Raw genomic sequence first — 15,384 nt, 5'->3', positions numbered from 1 at the left:
TTAAATCGAAAGCAACTGGACTTGGTTATTTGTCTAGGAAGACGTTTCACCTCTCATCCAAGAGGCTTCATCAGTTCATGCTCGCATCTGACCAGGCTGGGACTGGTCTTTATTTGTATAGCCTGTTTTGTGAAGCACCAGATTATTGTTTGTTTGTTTGTTTGTTTGTTTGTTTGTTTGTTTGTTTGTTTGTTTGTTTGTGTGTCTGTTTTATGTTTTGCTGTCTCTGTTTGGGACCCAGTCTCTTGTTTTATCCATTTTATTGTTGGTCTTTCTCCCTAATGTTGTAGTCTATGTGCCTTAGTGACTCCCTCTCATGTTTTTAGTCTATGTGTTGTGTGCTTGTCTTTCTTGTTTTAAATCCATGTGTACAGTCTACCATCTAATATAGGGTTTCTCAACGGGGGCGGTACCGCCCCCTGGGGGGCGTTCTGAACTTTGTGGGGGGCGCTGGGAGCGTGAGGGCTGAGAGGGGGGCGCTCAGGCAAAAATGGGGGGCACCACAACTTGGCTCCTACAAAGTTCATTTGAGCTCTACTTTTTCAACTTTAATGGTTTCCCAACTTTTTAAGTGCAAATAACCGACATAAATAACCTACTTTTCAACTGATTTAATCCGCAAATATAACACTCATAATGCGGGAAATTCCCGCACACGTTCAAACCAACCATAGTGCGCACTACAGGAGCGCTGCGTCAGACTTAAATGACACACACACACACACACACACACACACACACACACACACACACACACACACACACACACACACACACCTTTGTATAGTTTACCCATAGGCTACTGAATGAAGTTAGATGGATTTTTATACCAAGTACAGCCAAACATTAGTGTAGGCTACAGCCTGAAGAAAGAGGAATAGCAGAGCTCCTATGACTGCTCGTCTCTGCGAGGAGCAGGTGACCTGAGCCGTCTTTTTTATTTTTATTTTTTTTAGCGGCGCCGTCTTTACAGGTGAAGCACACGCACATGTCCGCCCGACTTTACCCGACAGGGTTTTCCTGCCGATCTAAGGTGATTTTTGGCCGCCACCTCTACAGCGTGCATGTTGGGTCTTTAGATATAGCGTCTTGCACAAACACCCCGTTTGAAGAGGGAAGCCCGTAAATTACCAGCGGCGTCATGTCAATAGAAACCGAGGGGGCAGGTGCCCCCTCAGATTTGAGGGATGATTTTTTTTTTTTTTTTTTTTTTAAGTTGCTTTACCTTACTTGTTATTTTACCATCTAGCTATGATCAGTGGTCATATTGAGTGAAATATATTACAAATAATGTCATAGTCCATCTCAAAAAGACATCATTGCCTTTTTCCAAAAATTACAACCCCCCTCCTTTCTGATGGATGTGGTCTCTTCCGCCCTGACGCACACACGCGCACCTTGCCTGCATCAGTCCGTGCTTGGGGTAATAAAAAAAAAAAAGTCTGTGCTAGGGGAGGGGAGCTACCTTCAATGGAAATGTGAGAGCAGTGTAACATTAAACTAGGAATTTCAAATGTTTAATCAAAGAGGAACTATGTAAGTCCTGCTTTTCCGCTGTTTTGCCAGCAGTCCCTGGCCATGTATTGATTTTTTGCCGCAAAAAATCTATACATGGCCATGTGCATTTGTTTACACCGAAGCTGCTGAAAAATCAATATATGGAGTGGTGAAATAAGTTTTTTGAAATACATCCACCTTATTGTTCCACATTGTTAGCCAAGATAATGTTTCTGAAATTCAGTTTACCAACTTTTCGGTCCTCAGTTAGTGCCCAAAATAAGTGATTTGAGGGCATCCTCAAAAAAATTTTGCACGCACAATTGGACATTCTAGCACCAAATCAACAATCTTTTTTTCTTTTTTTTTTAACCGCAACATAGGGTTCACGTCATGATATTGTTTGTATTTTGAGTAGGCTATTAAAACTTCCATAGTCCATAGTTTTCTTTGTTTGATATGTCAAGAGACTTTTGGTCAAGTAACCATGGACAGCTCCGTCATCATTACCATCATTATGGGCAGTTTTTGTTCTAGAGACCTGTAAAAAAATAAATAATTTAGGTCAAATGCTGGAAGTTTGAAGTCCGCTTTTTGAAAATTTTCAAATCCCTTGTGAAAACACACCTTCGTCATGAGGACAAACTGTTTTGGTGCTTGAAATGTTTACCAGAGTCTTAGCTTCACGAAAGCAGTGAAATATGAATAAAGTAACAGATAAGTGTAGAAAACAAGTTTAAAGCGAAATTTTGTAACATTGTTTTTTTTTTTTTTTTTTTTTGGGGGGGGGGGGGGGGGGGGGGCGGTCAGAGGATCATGGTATGGTCAGGGGGGCGTTGGTTCAAAAAAGGTTGAGAACCACTGATCTAATAGGACCACAATGGAAACAAGCCTTTGGGGCTTTATTGTGTTTTTAATCCTTTTGAACACTTGTTTGATGTTTTTTGTTCAATAAAGTATTCAATCAATCAATTTATAAACAGTTTGTCTCAAAGGACTTTACATGGCATCATAACAACATCCTCTGCCCTTTGACCCTCACATCAACTGAGGAACCCAGGGACCCAGTGACATCATCGGCCTTGTGAAAGCCCTCCCAGAGGTTAAAAACCTGGGTCTCCACACCAGATAGTTGGACCAGTCCCAGCCTGGTCAAATGCGAGCATGAACTGATGAAGCCTCTTGGATGAGATGTGAAACGTCTTCCCAGACAAATAACCTAGTCCAGTTGCTTTCGATTTAAAATTCCTTTGAGATAAACTCATGTAGATTAATAACACAAGCTAGGAATAAATTAAACGTAATAATTGTGTCAAAGTAAAAGTCTTTTTTGTTCAGGTAATAATTATAACATCAAACTCTTATCGTTGTATCCCTAATTTATCTGTTTATATGTCATGCATGCCATCAACATATTTGTGTCAGGTGACAGACAGTAGAAAGACTGGAGGAGATGGAGGAAGAGCGGCTGGAAATTCACAGGTGATGACTCAACCTGATCTCACAGAAATGCGTGAAATGACCACGAACACCTAGTACCAGATTCCGTGCTCCTTTCACGTAATGTGTTAAAATTACGTGAAAGAAGCACGGAAACAGTCTCCACTGAAAGCCAATGAGTCCAAATTCCGTGAGATGGCCACGCAAACCGTGTCGTGGTGGATGCACGCATTTTCAGCTTCAAAGACAACACCCCCAGTGCGTCAACAGCCTGACGAACGGTCACTGTCCCTCCTCGTCACATGCTTGACTCATCAGGTGCCCGTTTTTTTTTTTTTTTTTACTTTTCCTTAAAGCTTTATTGAACCTGATGCTGCTGTGTCTGACGTAGTTTACAGCAAGGACGTCCTTTCGGTTATCTATTTATTTATTTATTTATTTAGTGATCATGGTGTTTGGTGCAGAATAATCAATCAATAAATAAATAAATTAGGTCGGAAGCTACGTCAGACCGGGGGGGGAGGGGGGGGGTTGTGGATTCTACAGGTGAAGACCACTTCCGCGTTCAAAAAGCTGCTCTGTTTAATCAATATTCTGAAGAAAGATCTGATTATTAGCCATAACGCTGTAACCATCCAAGGAAGACTGTGTAACAATATTATGTGCTTCTGCTGAGTCCAAAAGCCCTGTGTAATATCAACTTTATTTTAAGAAAACATGTTTTGTTTCCAATGTCATATCACGGAGAAGCACTACATTACCCATAATCCTCATATTTATCAGCGACGTGTCTAATTGGTTGAGCTTGCTGTTACCAGCAAATGAAAAAATAAAACAAATTGAGCTTATATTATTTTCTTAGTAACTAAAAGGTCTTAACATCTTTTTTGTTTTCAACATTGAATAAAAAAAACGGTGCTATATTGTTAAAATTCAACAATAAAGTGCATACAAGTTGGCTTGACTTCTTTCTTTTTTTCTTTTTTTTCATAATTTTCACCAGCATCTTTCTGGTCCACATCACATTTAATGTCATTTTTAATTCAATGAGTGAAATTTTATTTTTTATCTGAAAAACATTATTATGAATTCAAGGGTCAGAGGTAACTGATTAGTGTTAAATTTAACCTTTTTGACCCTGTTTCCTTGAATAAATCACTAAGACTTTGATGCGGGAAGTTGAGATTTTGATTTGATTTTGTTCAGAGCACTAGGGACAAAGTTTCTGTAGAATTTCAGACCTGTCGGACGTCCAGAAGGGTCACAGCTGACCGTCCAGGCTCGTTTCTCGGCCTTCAAAGCCTAGATTTAGAAGCCTTTTGTCTAATAACGTCCACATTCTTGGGGTTATAAGGCTGAAAGTTTAATGCATTTGTCCGGGGCCTAAGGCCATCCACCATGTGCAATTTCAAACCCGTGCGACCTTCACAAGTGTCAAAGGTCACTGATTTGTGACCTTTTTGACCCCGTTTCCTTGAATAAAACACCAAGACTTTGATGCGGGAAGCTGAGATTTTAAAATGTGGTCCAGAATCTCTAGTAGATTGTGTGTGCAAAGATTCAGAGCTCTGTGACATTCAGAAGGGTCACAAATAGCCAAAAAGCAATGCTCCTTTCTCTGACCTCTTATTAAAGGAGAAATGTTTAAACAGCAATTCTTTCATAGCTTCCAGATGCTTTGGCCTATCAGGCTGAATTTTTAGCTAAAGGAGCTGGTGTACGATCAGGAAGTAGGGGAGCTGTGCATAAAGCCAATTGGTAAGTGTCTGTAAGTTTCTGACTAAGAGGGTCTCTCACGCTTTAACTTATCTAATCCTACCCCTATAATTTTAACATATAGTTAAAATTATAGGGGTAGGATTAGATAAGTTTATACTTCTTCCTACTCCTTTTCGCTCATGTAAACTGCGTTGCTTATGAGATGTTGTGTATACATTATATTATTATTTTATCTTATTTATTTTATTTTTTTTACACTGTCGTTTACATGATCGAAATAAAGATATCAATCAATCAATCAAGTCTGACAGACTCTGAGTCAGAAAAGCCGAAATAGACAAAACACATTTCCAAAAGTCGTACAGTTCTGATTTTTTTAATACATGGTTCGGGGGCCCAAGACAAACGCGTTGATGTGTCTTCGGTCCTGATTGAGCCATTACTTTTCGAGAGGCGGGGCTTCAAACAGCCGCATTCCTCTGTATCCTTGAGGCCGCTGTTTCCATAGAAACCGACCAAATCACTTGAAACTTGGCCTGTGGACTCATGGGGAGACCCTTATCCATCACCCCGAGACCCAACTCTGTGGGAGCATGGGAAAGCCAAGTGGCCCCCCGGGGCCCCTAGAGCAACGGGACCAAAATATTCTGATAGAGGACTCTCTGATATACAACATATTTATATTTCATGATGATAACTTAAAGTGTGTATGTTTTGTTGAGAAAAAGCAGGAATGGCTGGATTCACTTTGATGTTTGACCCCTGTGACCTTTGACACTTACCAATTGGCTTTATGCACAGCTCCCCTACTTCCTGATTGTACACCAGCTCCTTTAGCTAAAAATTCAGCCTGATAGGCCAAAGCATCTGGAAGCTATGAAAGAATTGCTGTTTAAACATTTCTCCTTTAATAAGAGGTCAGAGAAAGGAGCATTGCTTTTTGGCTATTTGTGACCCTTCTGAATGTCACAGAGCTCTGAATCTTTGCACACACAATCTACTAGAGATTCTGGACCACATTTTAAAATCTCAGCTTCCCGCATCAAAGTCTTGGTGTTTTATTCAAGGAAACGGGGTCAAAAAGGTCACAAATCAGTGACCTTTGACACTTGTGAAGGTCGCACGGGTTTGAAATTGCACATGGTGGATGGCCTTAGGCCCCGGACAAATGCATTAAACTTTCAGCCTTATAACCCCAAGAATGTGGACGTTATTAGACAAAAGGCTTCTAAATCTAGGCTTTGAAGGCCGAGAAACGAGCCTGGACGGTCAGCTGTGACCCTTCTGGACGTCCGACAGGTCTGAAATTCTACAGAAACTTTGTCCCTAGTGCTCTGAACAAAATCAAATCAAAATCTCAGCTTCCCGCATCAAAGTCTTAGTGATTTATTCAAGGAAACAGGGTCAAAAAGGTTAAATTTAACACTAATCAGTTACCTCTGACCCTTGAATTCATAATAATGTTTTTCAGATAAAATATATTTCACTCATTGAATTAAAAATTACATTAAATGTGATGTGATGTGGACCAGAAAGATGCTGGTGAAAATTATGAAAAAAAAGAAAAAAAGAAAGAAGTCAAGCCAACTTGTATGCACTTTATTGTTGAATTTTAACAATATAGCACCGTTTTTTTATTCAATGTTGAAAACAAAAAAGATGTTAAGACCTTTTAGTTACTAAGAAAATAATATAAGCTCAATTTGTTTTATTTTTTCATTTGCTGGTAACAGCAAGCTCAACCAATTAGACACGTCGCTGATAAATATGAGGATTATGGGTAATGTAGTGCTTCTCCGTGATATGACATTGGAAACAAAACGTGTTTTCTTAAAATAAAGTTGATATTACACAGGGCTTTTGGACTCAGCAGAAGCACATAATATTGTTACACAGTCTTCCTTGGATGGTTACAGCGTTATGGCTAATAATCAGATCTTTCTTCAGAATATTGATTAAACAGAGCAGCTTTTTGAACGCGGAAGTGGTCTTCACCTGTAGAATCCACAACCCCCCCCCCCCCCCGCCCTCCCCCCCCGGTCTGACGTAGCTTCCGACCTAATTTATTTATTTATTGATTGATTATTCTGCACCAAACACCATGATCACTAAATAAATAAATAGATAACCGAAAGGACGTCCTTGCTGTAAACTACGTCAGACACAGCAGCATCAGGTTCAATAAAGCTTTAAAGCAGAAGTGGGTGATCCGGTCGTTTTCACTAATGCTGCGTTCCAGGCAGGCTTTTGAAATCGTAAATTACAGCTTCAAGTCACAACTTACGACTTTGTAGCGTTCCAGGCAACCCACTCGTGTTTTTCCGACCTGTTTTACCGGTGAAAGTCACTATAACGGCCACTCGTAACTTCCGACCGGTGAACTCGTACCAGATCGAACTGGTACCACTTCACGGTCGGAAAAATACGAGTTTCCTTGAGCGCACCATAACAGTCCTCGTCGCTACGTCACCACATTCACGGCATTCCTTGGCTGCACACACAGCCCTGCATGCCGTTCTCTCTCCTCATTGGATAAAAACTGTAGGATACGATAAATGTTTTCTCTTCGGCTCAGAGCAGAGCAGAAGGACTGAGAGACCCGTGTTTCAGTCCAAACACTCTATGTAAGTGATTGCTGTCGGAAGATATAACTATTTAAGACTTATATTAACACAAATATATCACTCACTTCTGCTTTAAGGAAAAGTAAAAAAACAAAAACAAACGGGCACCTAATGAGTCAAGCATGTGACGAGGAGGGACAGTGACCGTTCGTCAGGCTGTTGACGCACTGGGGGTGTTGTCTTTGAAGCTGAAAATGCGTGCATCCACCACGACACGGTTTGCGTGGCCATCTCACGGAAGTTGGACTCATTGGCTTTCAGTGGAGACTGTTTCCGTGCTTCTTTCACGTAATTTTAACACATTACGTGAAAGGAGCACGGAATCTGGTACTAGGTGTTCGTGGTCATTTCACGCATTTCTGTGAGATCAGGTTGTGATGACTACAGCCAGAGTGTCACAGTCTGCTCTGCCCCTCCCCCTGCTCTGCTGCTCAGCCACACCCCTCATCAGTTCAGCTTTCACCTGCTGCTCTCACCTGCTCACCATCTCCAATCAAGCCAGTAGATGCAGCCTCACTCCACTCATTCTTTGCCAGATTGTCTTTGCTCTCATGCCTTATGATTGGAAGACGCCATTCAACACCTCAACTGGACACTGTACCTCATAATGCCGTTCAGCTGACCGATGCCCCTGCCGTCTTCCAGGCAGTGATAAACAAAGTGCTACAAGCCATGCTCAATCTTTATGTCTTTGTTTATCTTAATTACATCCTCATCTTCTCCCAGTCCAAGGAGCAACACATCCACCATGTCCAGTCTGCACTCCAGCACCTCCTGGAGAACTCCCTGTATGTGAAAGCAGATAAATGTGAGTTCCATGTCTCTTCAGTGTCTTTCCTGGGGAACATTGTGGCACAAGGCAACATCCAGATGGACCCAGCCAAGGTCTCTGCTGTCACCTGTAGGCTGCTACGGCTATTATGTTAGCAATATTCATTAAATTAACATATTCTTCATTTTTGTCATTGACAACACAAAACCACCCACATGTAATAAACTTGGAAATTATCATCCTTTATTTTTAAGGTAATTATAAAAACAATCTTAGTAAAACAGACCAAAGTAATTAAGATAATGAACAATAATGAACAATAATCAATGAACAAATGCACAAATACAACTAACCAAGCATAAACTTCGCACCTCTCTCTTCAACGACTCAACACCTGCTCACATCAACCTGTCCTCTGTCTCATGACTGATGCTGAGCTGATTGTAACTAACTATCTGACACCAGGTGGAGCCATTTGTCAGCTTCTTAGGAAACACAGGATGGATGGGAGTTCAAATCCAGTCCAAACTCAGACCACATGCTCATTTTCTGTGAAACCAGTTATAGTTTAAGAGGAACCATGCAGGATTTTTTACTTGAATTAAACAGCTGTGGAGTAATTATGATGGTTGAACAAATGACTTGTAACTTGTGTTTGAATCACTTTCTGGTACCTTGGTGTTTGACTATTTTCTGATATTTTATTGTATAATACATAAATACCAATACCACACTGTGAAAACACCCAGTGATGCATGTTTTAACCTGTTTATCAATGAAATAGTCAACAACTGATCCAGAATCAGAGAAGTAATCATTACTTGAAGCCTTGTACCAAGTTGTTAAACCACTTTGACCAACGACAACAATAAAATGCTCCATCAGCATTGGCATGATGGATCAGCCAACATTCCTGATGATATATTCAGTGCAGTACTTATACTGTGCAGAGTACTTGTAGTGTGGTATTAGTACTTAATCTCAACACTTCCTCCACCTCTGCTGCTAATTATAAAGAGAATGGGATGTTGTGTAGATGCAGGAAACGTTAACTCTTTCGCGACCATTGACGAGTAAACTCGTCACAGCCTGCCGAACGTTCACGACCATTGACGAGCAAACTCGTCAAAACCGTTTTTTTACAGATTACGATAATAGACACTCTGAGGTACCCTGTGTGTGAATATGGTAGTCCTCTGATATGTAAAACTGTTTTAAACTAAAATCAAAACATAATATTTTTTATAAACTGTGTGATCTTGGTTTTGTTTGAGTAATCGTTCTCCTTGAATGCTGCTCTGGGGACAGCGTGCAGCGCTGTGCGGCTGTCGGCTACAGTGTTGCGACTTTCTCGCTGAATCTGGCGACTTTCCAAACCCTCTTTTGACAAAAGCGACCGACGACAAATGTGGCGACTTTTACCGGTGCTGTTACAAACGTTTATGGTTTGGAGACTCGGATCTGAAAGCCCGTTATCACGGCTGTTTTCACGGCGCTGTGCAGCAGAGCGGGCGCTCTGCAGCGGGGGCTGTGACCGGCCGCCCCCGCCACAGAGCACTCATCGCCGGCCAGTCACACAGCAGTGTCCCGGAGCTGCTGCGCTGCAGCCAGAGACCCACACCGCTGCACCGCTGCTCTCCAGGCTGCCACACCCCCCAGATATGCCTACAAATATATTTATTTAGCCGTAGAAATGAATTGGGAGACATGCCACACTGCAGAGTAGCGGTAAAATGAGCAGATTGCCACTTGACACAAAAGTGCGTTTTTCTCTGAAACTAGAGCGGGAGCTCCGTTTTTGGAGAAACCCAGCTCTCTTCTTCTACTTCGTCCTCACGAACGAAACGGCGGAAAAACTCGCCGTTTTTTCGTGGAGCACGTTGTAAAGTCACTCTTCAATCACGTGAAGACCGTTTGTTTCTAGGTGACGTACAGAGTTCGGTTCGACGTGAGATAAAAGGTAAACAAATAGCCATAAACATGTGGTCCTGAGCGGATGTGCTGAGGAATTAGTGTGGTCGCGAAAGAGTTAAAGACGAAGCTGAATATGAATCCAAGTCAAGAAAACATTTTATTATGTTGATGAAAAACAGGAAAGAATGTACATTAAGCTTTTGTGATGAACTGACATGTTGATACATTTTAGATCATTTAATATGAACAGATACAAACATTTCACATATGTAATTAAACAACAACTGATCAAGTGGTCAGTAATTTATCTTTTTTTTTTTAACTCTTCACTCCATACAAAGTCATGATAACAAACGTAATATGAAATTAATTATACAGATAAAAAAGAGTGAATATGTTTTACAGATTAAAAGTAGTAAAAAGGAAAAGTGTAATAATGAGGCAGCAGGAGGACAGGTGCAGTTTAACAGGTTCAATTCACTGACTTTTCCCTTTAAGAAATGAACAACATTATAAATATGATCATCCTCTTTATCTCTAACTGCTCTGCTCCACTGTCACTGACACCTTCACTGGCAACAGCTTCAATGGGACGTTTCTAACAGTGGCAATGAGTGGAAACATCTTCTGAGTGAAAGTGTGTGTGAAGGTGTGTATGTGTGTGTTAGTATCAGGATCAGAGAACAACAGTTTTCCTCTGTTCAAGTCCAGTTTCACTCTGATCCTCTGGAGCTTCTTCTGCTCTGAGAGATCAGTGGCTGGAGCTGATGGTGAAAATGCTTTGTATTTATCCACACTGAACTCTATTGCCCATATTCCAGACCTTATCCCCTTTCCCTTCCTCTGCACAGACTCTGTTAACACACGCAGTGACCACCATTTACCGTCTCCGACCTCGACATCCCAGCTGTGAGTCCCTGAGTTAAAACCCTCAGAGCCCAGGACAGAGCAGTAAGGATCAATCCTCTCTGGATTGTCAGGAAGCTGCTGTTTGTCTCCTCCTTGTCTCACACTGGTCAGATCTCCAGACAGGATGAGTCCTGGATGAGCAGTGTTTGGGTCCAGAACCACAGGACTGTAGGAGACCATGTCCTTCATCTTGTTCCAGATGTTGAAGGCCAGGTTGCCCAGGTGTTTGGCCTGGTCTATCAGAGCTCCTGAGTCCAGCTGTGGATCCTCCAGCAGGGGGCGCTGCTGGACTCTTTCCACTGCAGCCTTGTAGTTGAGCAGGAATGAGACGTCTTCAGCTCTCAGCTCGTCCTCTGTGGCTCTGACTGTGTGTGAAAGAACTGCTATCTCTCTGCTCAGAGCCTCCATCTTCTCCTTCATCCTCTGACTCTTCTGCTCCTCTTCCTCCCTCAGTGCAGCCATCCTGGCCTCCTCTTCCTCTTCTAGAAACTGGTGAAGCTTCTTAAACTGATCCTTAATCTGCCTCTCTGTTTGTCGGGCCTGGACCTTAATGTGTTCTGCTGTTCGACCAAACTTCACTTGAACTTCTTCAAAACCCTTTAACTTCTTCTTTAAAGGCTCCAGAGTTTCCTCAAGTTCCTTCTTGAGTTTCAAAGCAGCTTCATTGATGGGTCTGAATCTGTGGTTGGTGTGTGTTTCTGAATCTCTGCAGATGAGACACACTGGCTGCTGATGGTCCAGACAGAAGAGTTTGAGTTTCTCAGAGTGCAGACTGCAGAGAGTCACTGAAGATATCTCTCTCTCTAGTAAGAAGCTCTCACACAGGTTCTTCAACACCAGGTTACAGGGTGGTTTCTTTCTTGAACATCTTGTCTTACAAACTGGACACAGTCGATCTTGTTTCACTCTCCATCAGCTTTTCAGACAGTCTTTACAGAAGCTGTGGCTGCAGGACAGAACAACAGGATCTCTGAAGACCTCCTTACAGACCGGACAGCAGAGATCCTCCTCTGGTCTGGAAGCCATTTAGTCTGTGAGCGAAGTTGAAAACACAGGATACAAGAAGTAGAGTCAGTCATGGCTCCCCTCCCCCTTTTACTGACTTTAGTTTACTGTGACCCTGAGTCCAGGTTTTAGTCAAACTCACCTTCAGTGTGTGGAGTGTCAGCAGGTTGAAGCAGCAGTGTTGTAGCTGGACTCACTCTCAGGAAGTTGATAGTTTGGTCTGAATCTGAATCTGATCGTCTCTTCTTCAGTCTGCTTCTCCGGGACTGAAGTGGAAGTGCAAGGAACTGTTTCTTATGTCTGGTGAGTTATGAGGGGGTGGAGCTTTGAAAAGTGAAGGAATGCTGAACAGCTCAGTCCAGATCAAGGGGGGAGTTGTTGTTTCAACAAGTGAAGACCACTTCCGCGTTCAAAAAGCTGCAGTGCCCCCCGCGGCCTCTGGGGGCTGGTGTCAGAAGTGAGCAACTCTCCATTGACCCCCATGTTAAAATAGCCGACTTTGCAACTTAAAAAAACATATTTACAGTCTCTTTAATTTTATCGTTTTGGTCTCTACCGATAGTTTCCACCTCCATTAACACTTGTGGTGTGTTAATGGAGGTGGAAACTATCGGTGTGTTTTAGTATTGTTTAGTCTTTAAATTTGTGCATAAATTACGTTGAGTGACAGGTTTACAGACGGTTAACGGCCGTTAATTGGTTGTTTCGAGTTCAGTGGGCGGGTTCTCAGCCGGCTAACTGCTGCACCTCTCCAAATATGGCAAGTAGACTCCACCTAAAATCCAAGATGGCGCAGTTCACACCCCCGTCGTAGCAGCACAAAACAGACTCCCCCAAACCAATGGGTGCTACGTCCATTGTTTTTACAGTCTATGGTCCAGATGAATGTAGAGGAGCAGTTCTAAGCACGTGCCTCGTATTAAAAAAGGCCTTTTCATGTGTTTTTTAATTAATAAATAAATAAATTACTTTTATGCATATTGATAGGGAAAAAAAGGTCATCTACCGTACACATTTCCTTGTCATACACACAAGCTCTGACAGCTTTGAAACCTGTTAGAAAAACCTGTTTGTGAATATCTTGTTGTGTGTAACATCTCGAGACCTATATATCAGTGCTGTCAAAGTTAACGCGTTCATTTTGGAGATTAATTTTGAACATTTAACACATAAAAAAAAAAATCAACGCAATTAACGCCGTTTTGTTTACTTCCGGTGGTGGCTGACCCGTTATGTATGCAGGCAAAGCATGTACCTGCCGTAGCGCTGTTATTCTTCACTTTATTCGGTTTTAGCAGTGGCGAACCGTGGACCCAGACCCTGGGCCTTCAATAGGACCATGTAGCAATAAAAAATTAAACATAGCAATAGAAATAATAGCCAGAGCCTTGTCACATGGATGGTCGGCATATTACATGTTTCTTTGCCCTAACTGGCTTCACAACACACAAGGTGATTCTGGAAAAACAGTCATTCATAGCTGGCTATCATGAATCACTTAGGCTATTTAAAAAAAGAAGAAAAAAAAAGAAACTAGCAAATCACACATTCACTTATTTGTTTAGCTGGAATGAAAGTAAAATGTCAATCATGAGCTGTTCAACAACTAAAGATGTATTTTTGATAATGTTTTTTGTGTTTGTTTGAGCTTTAGACACAGTTGAATTTCACTGTGGATTTAATATTTCTGCCAAAAGTGGCTATAAAACAAACACCTCCTGAGGTGAAATGGGAAAAAGGCACAAGCTCTTTGTAAATGTTCAGCCATTTTTCACTGGCCTTAATGGCTATCAAACTACCGGTATATGCAAATTGTAGGTTTACAGTACAAATTCAGTTCTGTGCTGCTGCTGCTGCTGCTGTGGCGCTGGGTCTGTGGGTCTGTGGGGCTTCAGGGCTTCAACAGCAGAACTGACCCAGCTTAAAGTCATGCGTTTTATCAGCACCATTTAAACTTCTAATAAATAAATGTGCGCTCCGGCCACAGACTGTAGGCTCCGCTCTTTCCTTACGGTAACTATTCTCTTGATCAGCGTGGTGAAAGCATAGACTGTAGGGTGAAAGACAATCTCGTTGTTGTTGTTGTCACCGTGGCAAAGTGCCGTGTGTGTACGGGGGAAGGGAGGGGCGGGGGGAACGGGGCGGGGGTGACAGGTCCAGCAGGAGGACAAACTATCCTGCGTTTAAATAACATGTCGAAAATATCTACTTGACAACTCATGGAGCTGGAAGCAGCCCTAAATAAGTAACTACAACAACAAGCCCAAAAACCCGCAACCCACGACTACCAATATAAGCGACTTCACAGAAAAACAAAGTCACGTATAACACGCGGACTTGGCAACCCGCTCCCTCACTATTTTGGCGGCAATGTTGTTCTGCTGGGTATTCGCGAATACCCGGAAGCTGTCGTGATATGGTCCCGCCCACAACTCAGTGGAATATGATTGGCTAAGACACCTGTCAATCTCAAATTCATGCCCACATTGACTTGCATTACATGGGCCTTCAGTCACAGCCACTGAAGGCCCTGCAGGGGGAGTCGATGATTTACTGCCCAGATACCGTTGGAAGAAAAATTGTGATTGGTCCATTCGCCGTTCCATTATATTAACCCATTGTTTCCCAAGAAATATTAGTCCCAACTTTATAACAATTATCTAATATTACTTGTGTGTTGCTCACTGTATAAAATAAATAAATAAAATTAAAATTAAAAATAAAATAAATATATAGTAGTACAAGAATTATTTCAATATTTTTTCTTAGGCCTTCACTGAATACCTTGAAGGCCCAGAGGATTCCCCTCTGGGTTTTAGTATTTTTTTACGTGTGTTGTTGTGTATACCATTGTCTGTCTTGTGATGTATGTCCTTCATTGTGTAGTCTGTGAAAACAAATTTCCCCATGGGGGACAAATAAACTTAATCTAATCTAAGTAGATGACCAATATGCGGTTAGTTCATCCACATGACAATGTTAGCTCCGACGACATTCTCGGAGCAGTGACGCTCCACCAGCAGCGACCATAGCCAGCGGGGCATCACAGAGGCAACAGCCCGGTCTGTGGAGCCCGTCGGCCGGTTAAAACAAAGTGCACACAACATTAGCTTGTTATCAGTTTTGAGAAGATGTTTTGGGCGCTTCTGAAGACAAAGCTTACAGGAGGCAACGTTTGTTTATGGTCACTTCCGTCCCTCCCACACACCACGCTGATTCGCTAGGGCACCGCCAATCAGAATTGCCATAGCTAGCACACAGTCAATCAGAGTACCCAATGAGTCTACTCCCCCGACGCCCGACGAGCCCCGATTGAGCGTGTTGAATCGGGGCCGATGAGACCCGACAGCTTCCGCGCTTCCCTGACACAGATGAACACACCAAACAGACGCGGACCCAACGTCGTCCGACTCTCCCCGACGCCCGACAGTCGGGCCGGTGTGTTCCTGGCCTTAGTGGTGGGAAGTTATTCTCAAAAATAGACCTGGCTTTTACGGATTCCCA

At 42.4% G+C, this 15,384-nt stretch overlaps 1 pseudogene across 1 annotated transcript; it reads right to left on the bottom strand.

The window, feature by feature from the left end:
* Positions 1–10,503: 10,503 nt before the first annotated feature.
* On the bottom strand, positions 10,504–11,901 carry LOC310993834 (nuclear factor 7, brain-like; annotated as a pseudogene). Its single transcript has one exon. The product of its transcript is annotated as a nuclear factor 7, brain-like (transcript).
* Between the last annotated feature and the right edge of the window lie 3,483 nt (positions 11,902–15,384).

The sequence above is a fragment of the Trachurus trachurus genome (genome assembly GCF_905171665.1).
Source record: "Trachurus trachurus genome assembly, chromosome: 11".
NCBI lineage: Eukaryota > Metazoa > Chordata > Actinopteri > Carangiformes > Carangidae > Trachurus > Trachurus trachurus.
This window is presented reverse-complemented; position numbering and strand designations above follow the sequence as displayed.